At 44.2% G+C, this 15,105-nt stretch overlaps 1 pseudogene; it reads right to left on the bottom strand.

Annotated features, from left to right (window-relative positions):
- Positions 1-15,105, bottom strand: part of LOC125531899 (disease resistance protein RPM1-like) — a 67,763-nt pseudogene that overhangs the window by 35,742 nt on the left and 16,916 nt on the right.

The raw sequence follows: 15,105 nt of genomic DNA, 5'->3' as shown, positions 1-15,105 counted from the left end.
GGCTACTCTTTCCGCTTCTTCTTGTTCTTCGGGAAGTTCTCCTGTCTGGAGGAGGCGGACAATCTGCTGTGCCCATGCTGGAGCTCGTGGCTCGACAGCAAGGACCAAAGGCAATTCTGCGGCTGCGAGAACGTCCGCTTCTATGGCAAGAACCTGCAGGTCTGCCGGAGCGTGACGTTCCCCGGCAAGCTTGCCGGAGCAAAACTTGTTAGGAGGTCGTGGGCAATGATTGCAATGTTACTCCCTTTACTTGATTCCTCCCTTTGTATGTTTTTGCCCTACGCTTTTAGGGAACTTGCCGGTGCAGGCACCTGGGCCGCGAGCGCTGAGTGCGGAACATCAGCAGCCTGCTGGCGGTGCCGCTACCGGCAAGTAGCCTTGTCGCAACTAACTGCAGCTCGCTTAAGTTGCTGAGCGGGGCTCGAAGCAAAGTAAGGGCGCGGCTAGTTAAGCAACCAGCCGCAGCTAACTTACGCTGTTGAGCAGGCCCAAAACAATGCAAGGGCGTGGCTAGTTAAGCAACTAGCCGCAGCTCACCTTATGTCGTTGAGCGAGCTCGAAACAACGCAAGGGCGCAGCTAGCTACGAGTCGGCTCCTCCGCGCACGGGTTTTCCATACAAAGGGCGGTCGTTCGAGGGAGGAAACTTAAAATTTAAAAGATTCGGTTGCTCAAACTTTGGCAACTTATCTTTGGCCCTCTGCGCGGACGGAGCGGCTGCTTCCGAAACCTTCTTCTTCGGCAGCATGTTGACGAAGATGATGAAGATCTAGCTCGCGAGAACGCCCTACCTGGCGCGCCAGAGATGCCGGTGTTTCTGATCCACGGACACCTATGGGACCGGCGGACCGGGTCCCTTTTGGTTCGGCGGGGGGCGGAGGTCGCGCAAAGAGCAGATCGAGGCAAAGCACACGAGCGGAGGACAGATCGAGGCGAAGCACGCGGGCGATTTACCCAGGTTCGGGCTGCACGGATGCGTAAAACCCTACTCCTGCTTTGTGGTGTTGTATTGATTTCTAGCTCGGGAGTGCGGAATGCTACAGTATACTCCAGCGACTAGCAAGACCGAGCATGAGTGTTCGAAGTGGCTAACCCGAAGGCTCTCAGAATGGCCGACCCCCCTCTACGTTGCAGACGGGCCTCCTTTTATACTCAAGGGGTTACCGACATAGAGCAACGGGGGCCAAGGGCAAAAATGGAAAGGGAGCCGCGGATAGGCACAGCTAGGTGCTGTAGCAGGCACAGCTACCTACTACAGTGCTATCATACCTAACCCTGACGGCAGGGGACAAGGGCATTAAATGCCCGTCTGTGTCGCCTAAACAGTACCGAGAGGGACCGCTAGGGACACGACCGTTCGCCACGATGGTCATCTCGTCAGCGCCTGCTCGCCACCTCGCACCCCTAGCTGCGCGACCTCCTGCCACGTGTGCTTGGGGGAGGCCCCCAGAGCGACACGTGGTGGTTGTGCTGGGGCGCGGGCTCGGAGAGGCGGTTCCCGCGGCAAACTCCTCGCCGCGGTCGTCGTCTTGTCGCGTCCGGGAGCTTGTCGCTCACCGGGTCTTGCCGGGACGCGTGGCGCGCCGCGGCAGGTCTTCTGGGAATGCCTTGAGTGGGGCCTTGCCGGGACGCGTGGTGCGTCACGGCAAGTCCCTTGAAAATGCCTTGAGTGGCCTTCCCGGCAAGCTCCTCTTGCCGGGGTCTCGTTTCCTTCCCGGCAAGCTCCTTTTGCCGGGGCCTTGGTTTGAGTACTTTGTTCTTGAATGGTCTTCAAAGTAGCCGCGGAGGGTCTTGGCGGTCACCCGGCAAGCCTTGCCGCGGGGATGCTGCGACTGCCCGTGCACGAGTTCGGGGTACTAGGGTACCCCTACTCTAGTACACCGACAGGTAGATATGATTACTATGATGTGGAACGAATAGAAGAATTTGTTGCTTTTGAGGGTGGTTTTGAAATCGAATCTCTGTTTGAAAAGTATGAAGATTATGATGATGCCGTTTATGGACCTGAAATTTTTTGCTATACTTAAATATTGCTATGAGAATTATAAATACAATTCTGATATTGATGTATTTATTGAGAAAGTCTCCGCTGTCCAAGAAGAGACTAATATTCTGCAGGAAACTATGGAAGAAGAAAGTGCTGAAATTGTGAGCTCATTAGATGATAAAGATGAGGAGAAGAGCGAAGAACAAAAGGAGGAAGAGCGGATTTGCTACCTGTGCCCATCTTCTAATGAGAGTAACTTTTGAACTCATATATTGTTCAATTTCCCTTCGTACATATGAAGGATGAATGCTATGATAATTGCTATGATCCCGTTGATTCTGTTGACATATCCCTTTTGATGAACTTGATGCTTGCTATGCTTACAGCCATGATGCCAATATGAATTATGCTTATGGAGATCAACTTGCTATAGTTCCTTATGTTAATAATGAAATTGTTGCTATTGCACCCACACATGATAGTCCTATTGTCCTTTTGAATTCTCCCAACTTCACTCTATCGGAGAAGTTTGCTCTTATTAAGGATTATATTGATGGGTTTCGTTCTACCGTTACACATGATGATTTTGATAAATATAACATGCATGTGCTTGCTCCTCCTACTTGCAATTATTATGAGAGAGGAACTACATCTCCACCTCTCTATGTTTCCAACACGATAAAATTGCAAGAAACTGTTTATGCTATGTATTGGCCTTTAATTGATGTGCATGCATTGTTATTTTATGACATGCCGATACATAGGAATAGATTTAGATTTCGTCATGGCATGGTATATGTTTATTTGTGGTCACTACTAAAATAGAAGTCATTGCTAATTAACATTGGCTTTAATATACCTTGGGATACGAGTGGATCAATTATTTGAGCACTATATGTCTGGCTTAATGGCTTTAAAGAAGGCGCTGCTAGGGAGACAACCCCGAAGTTTTAGAGAGTTTAAAAAGTTTAAAACAAAAAATATAGAGGGGTACTTAAAACTTTTCAAAAAGAAAAGTGAAAGTAAGAAAGACGAGCACCTTAAAGTGGGGGAGCTCCTTGAACTTTGTCCATGCCCATGGAAACTTTGTGAATCTGGAATTACAAAAACTTTTCAACAAAAATGATTATCCCCTTGTACAAATTCATAGTATTATAAAAATAATGTGCCAAGATTTGCCTTTAGGGTGATTAGATTGCTTGTTGGTATGTGTGGTGCAAAAACAGAAGCTTTGGTTGTAGTGCATGAATTTACATTTTTTTTACTAGAAAGTCAAAAGTTTCTGAAATTTTTAAAAAGTACTGCTATGCAAATTGTTTATTTTGTCCTAATTTGTCAGAATTTTTAGAGTTACAGAAGTATGGTCAATGTTCAAACTGCTACAGACTGTCATGTTCTTGACAGATTCAGTTTTTGATGCATTGTTTTGCTTGTTTTGATAGAACTATAGATCTTAGTGATGATATAAGCCATGGAGAAGTTAGGATACAATAGGGATATTGCAAAAAATAAAATATTAATGGGTTTGCAACATTACTTAAATTAGTAATTTGCATTATTATACTAACGGATCTCAAGAGGTTTCTGGTAAGTTTTTTGTGGATGAAGTGTTCAAAGATCGAGGAGGTATCGATATGAGGAGAAGGAGGGGAGGCAAGAGTGCAAGCTTGGGGATGCCCAAGGCACCCAAAATAAATATACAAGGAGACTCAAGCGTCTAAGCTTGGGGATGCCCCGGAAGGCATCCCATCTTTCTTCAACAAGTATTGGTATGTTTCAGTTTTTGTTTCATTCACGTGATATGCGTAAATCTTGGAGCGTCTTTTGTGTTTAGTTTTCAATTTTATTTTATGCACCATGCTGGTATGAGATAGTCCATTGTCAATTTATAGAATGCTCATTGCACTTCACTTATATATTTCGAGTATGGCTTTATATAATGCTTCATGTGTTTCACTTATATCATTTGAAGTTTGGATTGCCTGTTTCTCTATATATAGAAAACCATTATTTGTAGAATGCTCTTTTGCTTCACTTATAATTATTAGAGCATGGTCTTTTGTAGAAAAAAATTAAACTCTCTTGCTTCACTTATATCTATTTAGCGAGTCAATAGGAATTGGTTAGTCACATGATTAGTCATAAAATCCTACATAAAACTTATGCATTGCTGAATATGATATGTTTGATTCCTTGCAATAATTTTGCGATATAGAGATGATAATATGTTGGAGGTACTAGTAAATGGTTGTGGTTAGTAGGAATGTTGGTGCTAAGGTTTGTGACTCCCGAAGCATGCATGTATAGTCTCTCGTTATGCTATGAAGTTGGAGCATGATTTATTATTGATTGTCTTCCTTATGAGTGGCGATCGGGGACAAGCGATGGTCTTTTCCTACCAATCTATCCCCCTAGGGGCATGCGTAGTAGTACTTTGCATAGAGGGCTAATAAACTTTTGCAATAAGTATATGAGTTCTTTATGACTAATGCGAGTCCATGGATTATACACACTCTTACCTTTCCGCAATTTGCTAGCCTCTTCGGTACCATGCATTGCCCTTTCTCACCTCGAGATGTGGTGAAAACTTCACAGGTGCATCCAAACCCCATGATATGATTCGCTCTATCACACATAAACCTTATTATATCTTTCTCAAAACAGCCAGAATACCTACCTATTATGGCATTTTCATAGTCATTCCAAGATATATTGCCATACAACTTTCACCATTCTGTTTGTATGACTTGAGCATTCATTGTCATATTGTGTTGCAAGATCATAGGATAGCTAGCATGATATTTTCATGGCTTGTCCATTTTTTGATATCCTTGCTATGCTAGATCATTTCACATCCTGATACACTGCCAGAGGCATTCATATAGAGGCATACTTTGTTCTAGGTGTCGAGTTGTAATATTGAGTTGTAAGTAAATAGAAGTGTGATGATCATCATTATTCATTATTAGAGCATGTCCCAGTGAGGAAAGGATGATGGATACTATGATTCCCCCACAAGTCGGGATGAGACTCCAGACAAAAAGAAAAAAATAAAAGAAAAAAGGGAAAGAAGTGATGCCAAAAGGAGCCCAAGAAAAAAAAGGAAAAAAGGAAAAAAAGAAAAAAGAAGAAGAAAAGAAACATATGAGAGAAAAAGAGAGAAGGGGCATGCTAATTCCACACTTGTGCTTCAAAGTAGCACCATGTTTTTCATATAGAGAGCCTCCTATGTAGTCACTTTCATATACTCACTAGTAGAAAAAGGGTCAAATGTGAAGCACATTAGTGCCGGTTTGAATTTGAGCCGGCACTAATGTGTCCATTAGTGCCGGTTCCAACGGCTAGCCGGGCCACTCTCATGAGTACTGGTTTGTGGCAAACCTTTAGCACCGGTTCGTACCACGAACCGGTACTTAAGAGAGTGGTGGCAGGATGTTGTAAGTCTGGGGCCCCTCCAGCACCTTTAGTACCGGTTCGTGTCACGAACCGGTACTAAAGGTCGTCCTACATAAACCCTTCGTCCACTCGAGCTCACTCTATTCTTCCCCTTTCCCCTCTCCTCTCTGTTCTTCCCCTCTTCCTCTCGAGCTCATCACACATTTTTCCCAAAATTTGTCAAGATTTGAAGGCCCCCATCCATTCAAATGATCACAAAGGTAATCAACTTTGTCCTTTCATCTCTCATTGCTAGATTATCTCTCACAATGCTTTATATAGTGATTAATTTGTGAGTTTAGTAATTTGGGAGGAATTATATGTGCTATTATTTGATTTATATGCAATTTGAGGTCAAAAATAACACTTAGTTTGCATATGTAGGTGTGGTTTACTTAGTGCCTTCTAAATCTCCGTCGTAACCATCGTCGATCACCCGCATTGTCCCGTCACCGGCACCACCTTGTGGTGAGCCTCTTGTTCATGAATGTTTAATATAAAAATTGATGTTTCTGTGATTTGGATATATAGTTACTCGTATAATTATCTTACCCATACGTTGTTTGTTATACATAGTGCCATGGTTTTGATATCCATCCCCGTCGGCCCTCGTCCTTGTTATGATTTGGATGTGGTATATTCTCTTTTAAAACTATTTGTTGCATTTCGTGTTTATGAAAAATTATGCCCATCAAGTTGACATAGATATTTTTGTGTAGCAGGTATGTGAACCGGAAATTCCAACCGACCCTATTGTCGAGAGGTTAAATTTATTTGAAAGAGAAAATGAGTATTGGAAAGAAAAATTGAAAATAATTGAGGGGGATAAGATGGAATTGGAGTTGCATGTTGCCGATGTCGTCGATGATCACAAGATCAAGATGGAGAAAATGCGCTTGAAGATTAGAAAGATTAGAAAATATGCCATTGATAGTGAGGCTTGGTATCATTATGTTGTTGGATCAATTGTTACCTTAGTTGCGATCTTGATCGCATTTGTTGTTGCATTTAAATGCTTTAGCTAGAGAGTTATTTGTTTGTTGCATTTAAGTGTTGTATGAAATTTATATATGTATGAACTTTATGTATGAACTTGTATTAATTTGGTGTTTTCGGTGTTGTGTAATAAAGATGAGCCGACAATGGATGTACGATGACCGATGCTCTCCCGAGTTCATTAATGGCGTGCATACTTTTCTGCTTGTGGATGAGGGAAACAAGCGGGCGGATGGTTTTATGCCTTGTCCATGTGCTGGCTATAAGAAAGTCAAGAACCATTCACGTCCACCTGTTTGAGTCCGGTTTCATGCCCCACTATAATGTTTGGACCAAGCACGGAGAAAGATGGGTTATGATGGAAGACAATGAAGAAGAAGAGGACGACGAAAGCTATCATGGCCATGGGTTCCCTGAATACGATGATACAACAATGGGGGAAGAAGCTGAGCCGGCAATGCGGGAAAAAGCTGAAGAAGAGGCATCAGATGAGCCCGCTGATGATCTAGGTCGGGCCATTGCCGATGCAAAGAGAAACTGCGCAAGTGATTTGGAGAAGAAGAAGTTGCAGCGCATGTTAGAGGATCACAAGAAATTGTTGTACCCGAATTCCGAAGCTGACAAGAAAAAGTTGGGCACCACACTGGAATTGCTGCAATGGAAGGCAGAGAATGGTGTATCTGACAAGGGATTTGGAAAGTTGCTGATAATGATAAAGAATATGCTTCCAAAGGACAACGAATTGCCCGAGAGTACGTAAGAAGCAAAGAAGGTTGTCTTCCCTCTAGGGTTAGAGGTGCATAAGATACATGCATGCCCTAATGACTGCATCCTCTACCGCGGTGAGTATGAGGATTTGAACGCTTGCCCGGTATGCGGTGCATTGCGCTATAAGATTAGCCGCGATGACCCTGGTGATGTCGAGGACGAGCGCCCCAGGAAGAAGATTCCTGCCAAGGTGATGTGGTATGCTCCTATAATACCACGGTTGAAACGTTTGTTCCAAAACAAAGAGCATGCCAAGGCGATGCGATGGCACATAGAAGACCTTAAGAAAGACGGAAAGTTGAGAGTACCCGCTGACGGGTCGTAGTGGAGAAAAATCGAGAGAAAGTACAGGAAGGAGTTTGCAAGTGACGCAAGGAATGTATGGTTTGGTCTAAGCGCAGATGGCATTAATCCATTCGGAGAGCAGAGCAGCAACCATAGCACCTGGCCTATGACTCTATGTTTGTATAACCTTCCTCCTTGGTTGTGCATGAAGCGGAAGTTCATTATGATGCCAGTGCTCATCCAAGGCCCTAAGAAACCCGGAAACGACATTGATGTGTACCTAAGGCCATTAGTTGAAGAACTCTTACAGGTGTGGAATGGAACAGGTGTACGTGTGTGGGATGAGCACGCACATGTAGAATTTGACCTAAAGGCGTTGCTGTTCGTGACCATCAATGATTGGCCTGCTCTCAGTAACCTTTCAGGACAGACAAACAAGGGATACCGCGCATGCACACACTATTTGGATGATACTGACAGTAGGTATTTGGATAATTGTAGGAAGAATGTATACCTGGGACATCGTCCATTTCTTCCGAGTAGGCATCCCGTAAGAAAGAAAGGAAAGCATTTCAAAGATGAGGTGGATCACCGGACGAAGCCTCACCACCGTACTGGTGCTGATGTACATGATATGGTCAAGGATTTGAAGGTAGTCTTTGGAAAGGGTCCTGGCGGACAACCTATTCCGAATGACGCTGACGAACGCGCACCCATGTGGAAGAAGAAATCTATATTTTGGGACCTGCCCTATTGGAAAGACCTAGAGGTCTGCTCCGCAATCGACGTGATGCACGTGACGAAGAATCTTTGCGTGACCCTGCTTGGCTTCTTGGGCATGTATGGGAAGACAAAAGATACACCTGAGGCATGGGAGGACCAGCAACGTATGCACAGAAAAGATAGCATACATCAGGGTCATGCCAGCTACGCTCTTACCAAAGAAGAGAAGGAAATCTTCTTTGAATGCCTGCTCAGTATTAAGGTACCATCTGGCTTCTCATCGAATATAAAGGGAATAATAAATATGATAGATAAAAAGTTCCAGAACCTAAAGTCTCATGACTGCCACATGATTATGACGCAACTGCTTCCGGTTGCATTGAGGGGGCTTCTACCGGAAAACGTTCGATTAGCCATTGTGAAGCTATGTGCATTCCTCAATGCAATATCTCAGAAGGTAATAGATCCGGAAAACCAAGGTTAGAGAATGATTTGGTGCAATGTCTTGTCAGTTTCGAGTTGGTGTTCCCACCATCCTTCTTCAACATCATGACGCACGTCCTAGTTCACCTATGCGAAGAGATTAACATTTTGGGTCATGTATTTCTACATAGTATGTTCCCCTTTGAGAGGTTCATGGGAGTCTTAAAGAAATATGTTCGTAACCGTGCTAGGCCAGAAAGAAGCATCTTCGAGGGCCATGAAAATGAGGAGGTCATTGAGTTTTGTATTGACTTTATTCCGGACCTTAAGCCGATTGGTCTCCTGAATCGCGACATAAGAGCAGACTGGATGGAAAAGGCACGCTAGGAGGGGATCAAATAATATGTATGGATGGACATTCTCTCACTGAAGCACACTACACAGTTCTATAGAATTCCGCCTTGGTGGCTCCGTATATGGACGAACACAAGAATTTTCTACGCTCCAAACACCCGGAGCGGTCTGATGACTAGATTACACGTGAACAAACGAGGACTTTCACCAGCTGGTTGTAGACACTTACCATGCATGACGCCTCTATTGAAGATGACCTGTACTCACTGTCCCAGTTACCATCTTCGAATATAATGACTTTCAAAGGGTACGAGATAAGTGGGAATACATTTTACACGATCGCCCAAGATAAGAAGAGCACCAACCAAAACAGTGGTGTCCGCTTTGATGTAGCGACCAAGACGGGAAAGGAAACATATTATGGTTACATAGAGGACATATGGGAACTTGACTATGGACGTGGTTTGAAGGTCCCTTTGTTTCGGTGCAAATGGGTCAATATGACACGAGGCAGGGTAACGGAAGACCCGCGGTATGGAACGACAACAGTGGATCTCAACAATCTTGCGTATGCAGACGAACCATTCGTCCTAGCCAATGATGTGGCACAGGTTTTCTATGTGAAGGACATGTCTACCAAGCCGAGAAAAAGAAAAGATAAGGAAGCGAATGCATCATACGATGAGCCAAAGCGCCACATAGTTCTTTCTGGGAAGAGAAACATCGTGGGAGTGGATGACAAGACAGACATGTCAGAAGATTATGAAAAGTTTGATGCAATTGCTTAATTCACAGTGAATATTGACCCGAGCATCCAGTTAAATGATGAAGATTTTCCATGGTTACGGCGCAAAGGGACACACGCGAAGAAAAAGTTTCACACCCAAAGATCTAGGATGTGATCGGCTTCACTATCATCACTTTCTTCTGTGTTTCACACCCAGGAGGGAATCTCTGTAATAGTTAGGGTAGTTATGTGTTTTGGCATTTGAAACGCGAAGAAATTTATGTGCAAACAAATTCTTTCATGCATTTACTGATTTTTTCAGCTAAATGACCCTGGAATTGAAAAGCACTTCAAATGAACTCAGAAAAGGTTGAAAGTTGGCGTGGTATCATAATTTCACCCACATAGCATGTGCAAAAAAGTATAGAGGGTTACGGCAAAAACTGGATGCACTTCGTGTACAAAATGGACAATCTCTTTCGAAGTATCAGGGTTTCGGACGAAAACTCATCTGTTACGAAGGCATTTCATTTTTTAAATAACCTAAGCATTACCAAATTGAATATAATGATAAAACACACTAATATTAAATCTATTTTCAAAGTTAAGTTATTCACAAACTAGTGATTCACACAAATTTCAAATAATTCAAAATTTAAACTATTCAAATTTGAAAACTACCGGCACTAACAGAAAGTTTGTAATTCGTTGTACCTAAAGCAAAAATATTCACAAAGAGACTCTAAATACAGCAAAAAACAACTCCAAAATAAATAAAGCAAAAAAGAAAAAAGAAAATAAAAAGCCCGCCTACTGCGCCACAGTGGCCTGCATACGACTAGAAACCCAACCTGTTGTCGGGCCAGGATGCATGCCCGCAAAGGCCCAGTAGGCCCATAGGGCAGCACAGAACAGGTAGGCCCAGTAGGCCTGCTTTGGAGAGGAGCTCGAGAGAGCTACCACACTGGGGCTTATAAATTAGTGTGGACGCCCCTTGGCTAGCAAGGTGGGACTAAACTTGCCGCACCGCACCTGCGCTAGCGCACCCCCTTTAGTATGGTCGTGGCTCCAACCGGTACTAAAGGGGGGTCTTTAGTACCGGTTGGAGCCACCACCCGATACTAAAGAGGGCGCTTCCCGCCGCTTGGCCTGGCCAAAATTGACCTTTAGTACTGGTTGGTGGCTCCAACCGGTACTAAAGGCCCATCCTATATAAAAAACACTTCAAAAAATTCAGTTTCTCATCTGCTTCTTCTCCTCTGCCCCATCGCCCGCCGCCCCCGTCGCCACCCCTCGTCGACGCCCACGTCGACGCCCCCGTCGCCGCCCCGTCCCCATCCTCCTCCCCGTTGTCGCTGCACCCTGCCCCCGTCATCCCGTCATCCCCGCCCGGCCCGTCCCCGTCCCCGTCGTCGCCACCCCGTCCCCATCCCCGTCGTCGCCATCCCCGTCGGCGCCGCCCGTCGCCGCCCCCCGTCGCCTCGCCTCGCTGGTGAGCTCCTGCCCCAGCCACCATGTCCACACACACACACATTGTTTTTTAGTTTTTTAGTTATAAATTTTAGTTATAGAAATTTTTCTGTTTTTAGTTATAGAAATATTAGAAATGTTATAGAAATGTTAGTTATATAGAAATGTTCTAAATTTTTCTGTTTTTAGTTATAGAAATATTTATAGAAATGTTCTAAATTTTTCTTTTTTTTAGTTATAGAAATGTTAGTTATATAGAAATTCTAGAATTAGTTTTAGCTAGATGAATTAGATTAATTGCAAATTGTTAGATGATGATTGATGTTTTATTAGTTTCTTATAATTTTAGCTATAGAAAATTTAGAATTTGCATATAGAATTTTAGTTATCACAATCCAATCATTTAAAAAATGTTACTTTTTGCGGGCATATAGTATTTGTTCTCGACGATGCCCGGCCCGCATCCTCGCTGTCGACTTGTTTGCGACGACGTCCGGCTGACCCATGTCCGGGACTGGGCTTCGCCGGGCTGGCACTGGGAGGTGCTACCTGCAGGGGCACGCCGCTTGGTGAGGAACCCGGCCTCGGGTCCCGTCGTCGACCCTAATCTCCTTTGGTGGCGTTCACGTGGGCAACATTCGGTGCTGAGGGAGCCGGCCCCGCCGGAGGTGGTGCATCAACGTGTCAGGGAGGAGGACGAGCACGTCCATCGCTACATGGCTGCTATGGACGTCAAGTTCTCCAATACCTGGCAGGTTCTTTGGGAAGATGACCTGAGATATGATCCTGTGATGGTTCCTTATCTTTGGGTGTCCACCGCCCACGCCCCAGGAACCGCGAGTGGCCTAGATTCTTCTGTAGTATTCGATCTTTATTAGCTACCTAGCCAGTGATGTATTCGATATATAATATTCGAGACGATGTATTCGAGATTATATATATTATTTGAGACGATGTATTCGATATTATATATTATTCGAGACGATGTATTCGACATTATATATTATTCGAGACGATGTATTCGAGATTATATATTATTCGAGACGATGCATATTATGTACTATATGATTCAGTTTTTCCTTATTGGTTGCATCCATGCATATTGTAATTTGAATACTAAATTGTTTTATATTTCTTCTGTATTAGTTAAATAAAAGCTATGGTGGACAATACCGACAGAGAGGGAGAAGAGGCCTTGTTCGAGATCATACGCAGCCCACGCAGGCCAGATGATCTGAATGAAGCAAATGACGGCTCCCAATATCTGAACAATACCGGGGAGGGTGATGATAGGATATTCGATCTCGACGACCGAGCTGATGAAGTCATGAACTATGATTATGATTATGATGACGCAGACAATGTTGATCTCGAAATAACAAAGACTACCGGCAAGGTATATTTATATAAGCAGGCATCTGGTGATCATCACATTTTTTATTTGAAGATATATTAACGAATCGATCTTTCTTCTTTCAGCCCTCCGGATCGAGCAAATCTGCTTCTACAGACAGCAGGACAAAGCGAGGCCCGGGCAAAAAGTTGAAGGAGGGTGTAAAGTACAACATCGATTCCATCAAAGCTAATGGTGAACCCCTCATGCCTAAGAACATTGCGAACAAGTTCGTTCATCAGTGCAGAGTTCTTGTGAAGGACCAACTCCCGATCTCCATTCAAGAATGGAAAGAGCCAAAAAATAAACGTCCAGATGTTACTTGGGTCGACGACAGAGCAAAAAATGCTTTGGGAATCTCTAATGGAATATTTCACCCTACCAGATCATTTCATTGATGCAGATGTGCAGAAAGTCAAGGACGCTGCTCTTAGGAAGATGGAAATTGCATTCAACACCCACAAGAAAACTGTATGGGCCAACTACGTCGCTTCACAAAGGAAGACTCCAGAATTTAAGGGAACACTGGAGAAGCAAAGAGAACACTGGCCCGCTTTCGTGAAATTCAAGGAATCAGAATTATCTAAGGAACGGTCGAGAAAAAACAAGGCCAATGCCGCAAAAAAGACGCAGTTCCATAGGCTGGGCCAGGTGGCTACGCGGTGGCAATGCCTAACTGGGATAAGTCTAAGCAAGAGATGTTGGATGCAAGGGTCACTCCAATTACTAGGAGCTGGGCCCCCAGGTACAGAACTTGGTTCTATGCGCATGGGGGGCGTTGGACCCGAAGACAGGCCTGGTATCGAAGAAGGCAAGTCTAAAAGGAGCCGAAGAGAAGTTACTTCAAGCAATAGAAGATGCTCGAACGGGGGTGTTCACCCCCAACATAGATAACAACAAGCTTACGCGCGCCCTGGGAAATCCTGAACACCCGGGAAGAACACGAGGCAAGGGCGTTATTCCCTGGTATGAGGGTTTTCGGACTGGAAAGACGACTATAGAAGCCTGATACGTCTCCGTCATATCTATAATTTTTTATTGTTCCATGCCAATATTCTACAACTTTCATATACTTTTGGCAACTTTTTATACTATTTTTGGGACTAACATATTGATCCAGTGCCCAATGCTAGTTCATGTTTGTTGCATATTTTTTGTTTCGCAGTAAATCCATATCAAACGGAGTCCAAACGGGAGAAAAACTGACGGAGATTTTTTTGGAATATATGTGATTTTTGGGGAGAAAAATCAACGCGAGACGATGCCCGAGGGGGCCACGAGGCAGGGGCGCGCTCTGGGCCCTCGTGGCCACCCCATAAGGCGGTTGATGCCCTTATTTCGCCGTAAGAAAGCTAATATCCGAATAGAGATCGTGCTAAAATTTCAGCCCAATCGGAGTTACGAATCTCCAGGAATTTAAGAAACGGTGAAAGGGCAGAATCTGAGAACGCAGAAACAGAGAGAGACAGAGAGACAGATCCAATCTCGGAGGGGCTCTCGCCCCTCCCATGCCATGGAGGCCATGGACCAGAGGGGAAACCCTTCTCCCATCTAGGGAGAAGGTCAAGGAAGAAGAAGAATGAGGGGGGCTCTCTCCCCCTCGCTTCTGGTGGCGCCGGAACGCCGTCGGGGGCCATCATCATCACCGCAATCTACACCAACACCTCCGCCATCTTCACCAACATCTCCATCACCTTCCCCCCCTCTATCTACAGCGGTCCACTCTCCCGCAACCCGCTGTACCCTCTACTTGAACATGGTGCTTTATGTTTCATATTATTATCCAATGATGTGTTGCCATCCTATGATGTCTGAGTAGATTTTTGTTGTCCTATCGGTGATTGATGAATTACTATGATTGATTTAATTTGCTTGTGGTTATGTTGCTGTCCTTTGGTGTCCATCATATGAGCGCGCGCGTGGATAACACCATAGGGTTAGTTGTATGTTGATAGTACTATGTATTGGAGGGCAAGAGTGACAGAAGCTTCAACCTTGCATAGAAATTGATGCATACGGGATTGAAGGGGGACCAATATATCTTTATGATATGGTTGGGTATTACCTTAATGAATGTTAGTAGTTGCGGATGCTTGCTAATAGTTCCAATCATAAGTGCATAGAATTTCAAGTCAGGGATGGCATGCTAGAAGTGGCCTCTCCCACATAAAACTTGCTATCGGTCTAGTAAAGTAGTCAATTGCTTAGGGGAAATTTCGCAACTCCTACCACCACTTTTCCACACTCGCTATACTAAATTTATTGCTTATTTATCTAAAAAGCCCCTAGCGTTTATTTACGTGCTCTTTATATTCTTGCAAACCTATCCAAAAACACCTAAAGTACTTCTAGTTTCATACTTGTTTTGGGTAAAGCGAACGTCAAGCGTGCGTAGAGTTGTATCGGTGGTCGATAGAACTTGAGGGAATATTTGTTCTACCTTTAGCTCCTCGTTGGGTTCGACACTCTTACTTATATAAAGAGGCTACAATTGATCCCCTATACTTGTGGGTTATCAAGACCTTTTTCTGGCGCCGTTGCTGGG

The sequence above is a fragment of the Triticum urartu genome, chromosome 2A (assembly GCF_056163025.1).
Source record: "Triticum urartu cultivar PI428250 chromosome 2A, HENAU_Tu73, whole genome shotgun sequence".
In the NCBI taxonomy this organism is placed as follows: Eukaryota; Viridiplantae; Streptophyta; class Magnoliopsida; order Poales; family Poaceae; genus Triticum; species Triticum urartu.
The sequence above is the reverse complement of the archived record's forward strand: the minus strand, read 5'-3'. Positions and strand labels throughout refer to the sequence as shown.